We start from the raw sequence: 8,627 nt of genomic DNA on the forward strand, positions 1-8,627 counted from the left end.
TCACTCAGAAGACAGGACGGAGAGGATCCACGATGAAGAGGGCAGACGGTTAACGAGAAGATTCACATGGTTGGCGATCTCGCAAAGTCCATCACTCGATAACGCTATCCCGGCTCCGGGAAAGTTTTGATCATCGTAGGTCTCCTATCTTCACACAGGCTAATACTTAGGTCGCTAGCTTATCGCAAAAGTCCATGTAAAAAACTAGCCACTAAATCAGCGGCTTAACTCATTATGTCTGTTCTAACGTGATGAGTTTATCACAACCAACACAGAAACTATCCCACAATGTCTGTTACGAGTTCGTGTTGAACACTTTAATTTCTGGTGCATACCTACAGTAACTGTCTTTCTCTCGCCAACACCAGGGGGGCAGAGTTTATATTTTATGAAGCATCCTGGGGCGCCGCCATTGGCTATGCGGACCCCCCCTGCTGTAGCATTCCCATGACTCCATTCATTTTGGCGCACTTGACAGGATAACGTCCCTTGAAGAGTGTTAAAGACTCCAATTGTACATTCATATTCTAAAGAAATCCACAAAATGTATAAAAGGCCCCATTACCTTGTACTCTTATGTTATGGCCGTAGAAGCAGTTTTGAAATAGGCTACGATTGCATATAACCTGCAACTCTCTGTCGCACGGTAGAGAAATTTCCGTCATGGGACAGGAGGAAAGCTCGCAGGCAATCTTTACTGTCTATGAAGGCAATCGGGGGACGTGGAGGCATGAAGTCAAGGGGAGAAGCCCACAGAGAGTCATCAAGGCACGGGACCAAAAATATCAACAACCGTCTGCAAGATTTGGTGGGTGATTCATATTCTCTGCCCACAGCGATTAGAAGACACTTACCATGTCAGGCCAGGTTGCCCGTGACATTTACGGCATCAAGCTGATTTGAGTCTGCGCGATGGCTTGACCCCCAGGACGTGCGTGCTTCTAATTGACTTCACGTCTCCATGAGTCCAACGGGGGTCGCTTGAAGTTGAACGCTCCAATTTTCTTTACTGTCTATGGCCAAAAACCACTCGCATTCGCTTCACTCCCGTCGAATCTCACTTCTTCTACCCTTGACCTCTCCTGTGAGTTGTTCATACAAAAACTTTCAGGCAAGTAAATACAATTCACGAAACATTGTGAACTCTTTCTTATATTTTCACAGGCCATCTTTGACAGCATTTTTCACATCTATTATTACACAAAAATATTAAAACCATTTTAACTGCTGTGTATACAGTAAATGAACATTACTCCATAGGCATTTCTCTCATTGAGCAAAATCATACCTTCTTTTGCTGGTCAATTAATCTTAACTTTTTAACCTTAACCTCTCTTTATTAAACTTTTGAAATGATTAATTCAAACTTGTATCTCTTATACTAACGAACATATTTCTACTGGGTTACATAAATAAATTACACTACAAAAATGAATAATGTATAACAACTTCAAATCTAATGTTTACCTTACATCACAAACAAGAAATAAGCAGAACTTCGGTTTGTTTCATTGACAATGTGACATTTAAAAAAAAAAAGATATTGAAAAACTGTAATGTACCCATTTCTCCACTGCTTTGTATGCCAATAGAGAATGGGCTAATAAAAATGATTTGTTAAGCATTCTCTCAAGAAAGAAACAGTCTAGCCATTCCTCCTCTCTCTCTTGAGTTTGATGTCCTCCCTGAGAAGCTTTTCCCACAAGCTTCCACTCATCCCCTTACCAGTCCCACAGGACACTTCTCTGCAATCCCCTAAGGCAGAGCACAATCCACCATGCCCTAGATTAATTAAACAACCAAGCACAATGAATTTCAGCAAAAATGTGTGATATTAAAGGGTAATATGATGCTGCTTAAAAAGAACATTATTTTGTGTATTTGGTGTTAATGCAAGTGTGTTTATGCGGTTTTAAGTTAAAAAAACAAAACACATTGTTTCTCCACATTGCCTGTCTAGTGTAGCTATAATTTGTTGACTCTATGCCACAGCCTTTCTGAAACACAGTCAGATTTGGTTATCAAAACCTCATCGTTCTGAAAAGCGAGGTGTGCTCTGGATTGGCCAGCTATCCAGTGCGTTGTGATTGGCTGAATTCCTCAAGTGTTTGTGATGGAAATGTTACGCCCCTTTACATAACCATGCCATTCCCAGGCTTTCAACGCAGACTGGAGGACTCCTCAGGGGTCCAGCTGCTCTGGTAACAGAAATCAGGTCTATAACAGAAAGCACGGTTATTTTCAGCCGCGTAAAAAGAAACATTGCCAGCAATAGGCTAGGCCCATTAAATGAACATGGAGCTAAGACATCATCATCATCATAACAAAACGGTTATGGAACTTAGAACGGACAAGTACATTGAATTAAATTGCAATTAAGTGCCAGTATAGTCTAGCCTGCAGTGCATAAAAGAAGAGCAGTGCGTAGAAGAAGACAGCAGCTGTCTTCTACGTGCTTCTATCAAAAAACTAATAAATATAGTTTTTATTTAAAATAAAAGCTGACATAAAGGAAATGTTTACTGTTTATGTTTTTTATTGTATAAAAATCCCACTTAAAAAACAGACCGCCATTACTTTTTACGCATTGCGTTGCGTATCGTGCTGCGTAAACATAAAACCATGTCTCCATTTGTGATCTGAGAAACAACAAGCCTACTCTACTGCTCAAAACTCACGTTTGAATCATCATTGCAATTATTTAAATATAAAAACCTATTTACGGCTAAGAGTCAGACTGAAGGTCCGATGCAAGTTTACGCCCAACTTTAAAGAAACAGCCGTTGTGCCACAGACGCATTGCAGGCTACTGGTTCAGGAAACAGTCATCATACTCTCCATAAAATGCATAGCACATCCTGAATATTTGGGTTGGACTGTTCTGGAACAGTGTTGAAGCCTAACAACCACTGATTTCCTAGTCGTATTCACGCCTTCTTTCTTTGTGTGAACACTTGGGTGGCGTTATGCAAATCTTCCCACACAGTGATGGAGCATGTGAAGTGTTAAGAACAAGCCGTTTTGGGGGTTGTGGTTGACTCTTAACTTTTATAAAGAGAATATCGTTTGGTTGAGACTTTAGTCTTTAGCAACTTTACAAGATCTTATTTATGCACTAAGAGTCCAAAGAGATTGCATCATATGACCCCTTTAACTTGTTACTTTGTATTTTTTAAGTCTTTCCCCAGCAGGCTCATTTTCTTTAGAAGAATAGTACTAAAACAAGAGAAAATGGGAAACACTTATGAATAATATAAAGAAAGGTTTGCAATCTTAATATTAGGAATTATGAAACAGCAGGACATGGTTGTCCCCCATATTCAAGACTTCATTTGGTTAAAACATTGTAGGACATATCTTGAATGCCTACAATGACGCACTGAAATCTTGCGACCAAACACAAAAGAGCACTAGATTAAATCAGGACGGATGTTTAAGTAAAGCAGCAAGGCTAGGAAAAGATGGTACATTATAATTGGCTGTTACCGTTTTATATTTGAAAGACCCTTTGTAGTTCAAGTGGATTAAGTCACTCTTCGAAATTTTGAGCTTGAAATGGTATCCAACAAGGGCTTTTTGTCATCCCTCTAATTTTTTAATTACACTATGATTCATTATATTTTTGACAACGTTAAGGATATGGTTAGTGGGATGTGCTTTATATGGCTGATGATGGATCTGCTATTTGGAGAGAGAGGTTGAAATGTTTTCCACCCAAGGACAGCAACCTCTTTCGGGCCCAGATCCGGCCCCCATCTGGCCCACAGGATGTCACCCCGGGCCCGCTGTGGGCCGGACTATGGGGCACACACTATTGTGCTCTCTGGGACCTAGACTGATGTATACAAACAGTTATTAACAACGGCCTGGCAACATGGCCGACTCGCCTGGCGTTTATAAAAGTGTTCAGCCACAGTCCCTCCTGTTTCTGTTCTTTCGTGGACAATGGCCACACCCTTCCGACCAGGACCTTGGTGTTCTCATTCTGTGGTAATCTATTTAAAAGGACAACGAGTTTGGTTTTAGGATCTGGTCATTGGTTAGGATGAACGTTATTCTATGAATAGACATATGAACAAGCAAACAAAAATCTGAGGAAACGGTACAATGTGATCGAGCTCAGTTGATGGACAAAGAGTGGGGGAGCTTGATAGGAAATCTATGTGAACATGTACGTACAAGCCCTGAATCAGATCTATACTTGATTATGGATATATCGGTGTATGATGCAGCTATCCGCAACCATTGTTAAGGAGATCGACGCAGACTACAATACCGAGCTCTCAGGACTATGTCTAGGTAGCAACTAAATCCACTCAAGTCAATGCACTATTAGTAGGTATGGCCAAAATAAATGGCATTAAGTCGGTACGTAGAGTGAAAAATTCATCGCCATGGTATATAGGGAACATCAGTGGAGCGACATTGCTGGAGAACATATATTTCTCAGTAGAGTATCTGAATATTATATGGGAATATACAAAGGAAAAAGGGAAGGGTTTTTGATGGAATATTGATCAAAATCGCAGGAAAGACGATAGATGAAACATATAGCAATGTCAGTATGGGCGTCAGGTACCCGCTTGGTGATTCCGAAGTTACTGAATCTGAGCTGGGACAATACTAGACCAAAGAACCATGGCCTTGGCGGACTGTGTAATCATGGAGAATATATGGTGAATAGACCTTGACAGACAAAGTTTTTGGCGCGGTATGGCAGATTTATACAAATGGATCAAAAGACTCCCAATATAGGGATTGCCGGAATAGAAGAGTTTTTATCCGGACTTGAATGTCATCCCCCATCACTCAAAAGAGGTAACATTCTAAGCTATCTAAATATGCAATTAAAATGGTAGCTAATCATAATCGGATTGATTGGATTGGAAGAAGAGGCAAGGACCAGGACGTGCAGTGACTATGCTCTGGATTCTGCTTCTGTGGTTACATCGTTGTCCACCCGAACTCATTCATGGTAGAGAAGACCTATTAAGTGAAAATATTGACATCCTTATGGCGTATCAAATAAAAAGGTCTGGGTTTCTGATGGGTAACCAGACACTGTGGGCATATTGGGAAATGAAACAGGCTGGTTTGAAATTGGCCAAAATATGCTTTAAAAAAAGGAAGAGGGGACATGTTAATGTTGCTTTAATTAAGGGGTGAAGTTCAACCTATAATTATTGGAAAATATTATTAAGGCAAAATATGGGAATTCAGATATAAGGGGAGGCATTTATTTAATATTAATTTTTTTAATAATAAACAAAACATTAGTGGTAGATAACAGAGAAGGGAAAACCAAGTCATTTTATAACAAGGATGGAGACTTGGACACATCAGGTCTGAATGCATATCAATATTCTATTACTGTGAGTGAGTATGAGAAGCGTTTATGTGAGTATTGTGGGGGAAAAGAGAAACAGCTACAAGCATGTAATATACGATTGTACAAAGTTATGACGAAGAAAGAAAGGAATTAATAACATTCTTTTATAAAAAGGGAAAGGTAATTCAAGGATTTGGGGTACTTGTTAGAATTATGAGTTTATATAAAATAGTATCGTAGGAAAGGTCTACTTAAAATACACTTAATAGCCAGGGTTGAGCAAGAGGTTTATATAAACATTTTGAAATCGGGGGATGCTGTAGCCTGATCTCGGATTTTTGTAGGGAAATCCATGGGACGCAGGTCTGGAGGAGATGCGAGAGGCCAGCGCCAGATGGGACCCGGGAATGAGTGGGAATCTGGTATAGGGACGAGTATTCAAATGTATGGAAGGATTATAATTATTATTGTTATTTTTATTTATTATATAACCCCCCCCCCCCCCCCATCTAGTTTTTTTTTTTTTTATATGTTCACATGTCATTTTTCCAGGTTAATAGCTAAAAATGAATCCTGCACAACAGAAACGTAGGCTACTGTAGGTGGCACCTATTGTCATGAGCCAAAAATACTAAGACGAGAAGCAGCAGAAGAGAAGAAAGACGGAAGAGAGAGAAGCAGAAATCATGACACAACCAACACAGTAGGTGGAGGCGATATGAACACAGGAGGCGGTAGCGCCAAAAAACCGAGGGAAGAAGATGATGATGTCATTAATTCTTGATCAATGTTCTACATTGCGTTTCAGAGTTTTCCCACGGTTTCAGTGCGCCTTTGTTGTGCTGTCTATATTAAAGCGGACAATAATATTTAAAACGAGACAAGGAGCTCTGATGTAGTGTGGATGGCACGTCTTTTCTGCTTTAATGTTATCGGGTCAACTCTTGTGGTCGAGTTCTGACAGCCCTGGCGACGGTCCGGAGCAGCAGCCCAGATGTAGACTCATCCCACAGCAGCACTGCCGCGGTCTCCGAGCTTCTCCGGAGCGGAGTAATGGATCCGGTACGGCAAACACAATTAACTTTAAAACACTCAATTGTGCCTGTGTAGGCCATTACGGATTGTGCACTGGAGACAAAATCCGCTGAGTAAAACTATGAAAAAGTCCATTGTGCTTTTTGATACACCGACCATTACTGATTAGTTTACTGTATTATATTTATGTAAATGCCATGGCAAGCATACCGAGTATAGAAATCATGATGTACACTAGGGACACTACAATATGGCTATTTGTATGATTTAAATAGCGTTTAGCAGTATTCGTGTGCATCATTCGCTTGTTTTAAGTCAGCGGTTTGTGCTAGACGAAAGTAACACGATACAGAGGTTTCGAATCCGCAAATGAAAGATTTATGCCTTTGTCCTAAATACCCCACACTTGTGGTCTTTGCACTTGACTACTTATATGACGTATTTCCTGTTTTTAGCCCAAGTATTCAAGTGAGTATGAAGACCACAAGTGTCCCAGATAGCCCAATACGTCTGCAAGATGTCTTTTTAACCCTTTAAGCCATGAGGGGCATTTTTGCCTCACTGTTCTAGTTTTTTTCCATGAGTGACGAAACAAAAAAAAAATAATGACTCCTAACTTGAAGACTTTAGCAATGAGAATTGGGTGGCATCATTTGTTAGAAAACTTTCTGTAACTTTCAGGGGGGAGTGTGGAAAATCATTTAGACATTCTTCTTTCTGCTGAGAATTTGTGAAAGTTAGAATTTTCTTTTTGATATTACCCGGCATGTGAGCGTGTATCTGCCTTAAAATTCGAGAGTGGTGACTGGCATAACAATTACACTGTTTTAGAGCAAACTAGGCCTTTTTGTGTTTAGCGTCATTGACTCCCTGAAGGCATTGATAAAAGCTGTTGCTGCAATATATGGGCGTAGTCGTTTCTCGAGTAAAAAAGCTAAAAGATGTATCACGCAAAACTGCATACATTTAATTTAGAATTTTCCTGAAATGCTTTTTGGTGAGTATAAAGAATGAGATCATCTAAAAATATCTGAGAACTACAGTACAGGTCAAAAGTTTGGGAAACATTACTATTTTTTTTAATGTTTTGAAAGAAGTCCTCTTGCTGCTCATCAAGCCTGCATTATTTGATCAAAAAACACAGAAAAAAAACAGTAATATTGTGAAATATTATTACAAACTTAAAATAATAGTTTTCTATTTGGAATATACTTTTTAAAAAATATTTATTCCACTGTGATTGCAAAAGCTGTAAATTTCAGCATCATTACTCCAGCCTTCAGTGTCACAGGTAACATCCAGTCTATCACCGTGATCATAGAAAGTCATTCTAAAATTCCTGATTTCTAAGTGGGAAACAGGTCTGCTGTATTTATTGAATAAAAGGTTAAAAAGAACTGCATTTATTTAAAAAAAAAAAAAAAATTTCCATAATAATATTCTAATAATATATGTTTCTGACTATCACTGTTTATCCAATTAACACATCCTTGCCGAATAAAAGTATTGATTTTATTGAAAAAAAAGAAAGAAAAAAAAATGACTGACCCCAAATTACTGACAGTATTGTACAGTTGTGGCCAAAAGTTTTGAGAATCTAAATATTGGAAATTGGAAAAGTTGGGCTAAGTTTTATAATAGCAATTTGCATATCTCCAGAATGTTAAGAGAGTGATCAGATGAATTGCATAGTACTTCTTGGCATGAAAATAAACTTAATCCAAAAAAAAAACCTTCCACTGCATTTCATTGCTGTCATAAAGGACTGCTGAGTCATTAGAATTATTTTCACCTCAGGTGAGAATGTGACGCGCAAAAGGCTGGGAGATATTATGTCGGTGATTGGGGTGAATGGCAGACTTGCCATGTTTTAAAAGGAGGGTGATGCTTGAAATCATTGTTCTTCCATTGTTAAACTATGGTGACCTGCAAAGAAACGCGTGCAGCCATCCATTGCGTTGTGTATAAAAATGGCTTCACAGGCAAGGATATTGTGCTACTAACCGATTGCACCCTTAAATCAACAATTTATAGGTTCATCAACAAGAACTTCAAGGAAAGAGGTTCAATTCTGTAAAGAAGGATTCAGGGCGTCCAAGAAAGTCTACTAAAGAGGATTTCAGCTGAGGGGATGTGAGTGCACCAGTGCAGAGCTGCTCAGGAATGGCAGCAGGAAGGGTTGAGGCATTGCACGCACAGTGAGGCGAAGACTTTTGGAAGATGGCAGGTGTCAAGAAGGCAGACAAAGAAGCCATTATCTCCA

The sequence above is a fragment of the Cyprinus carpio genome, chromosome B1 (genome assembly GCF_018340385.1).
Source record: "Cyprinus carpio isolate SPL01 chromosome B1, ASM1834038v1, whole genome shotgun sequence".
Classification (NCBI taxonomy): Eukaryota; Metazoa; Chordata; class Actinopteri; order Cypriniformes; family Cyprinidae; genus Cyprinus; species Cyprinus carpio.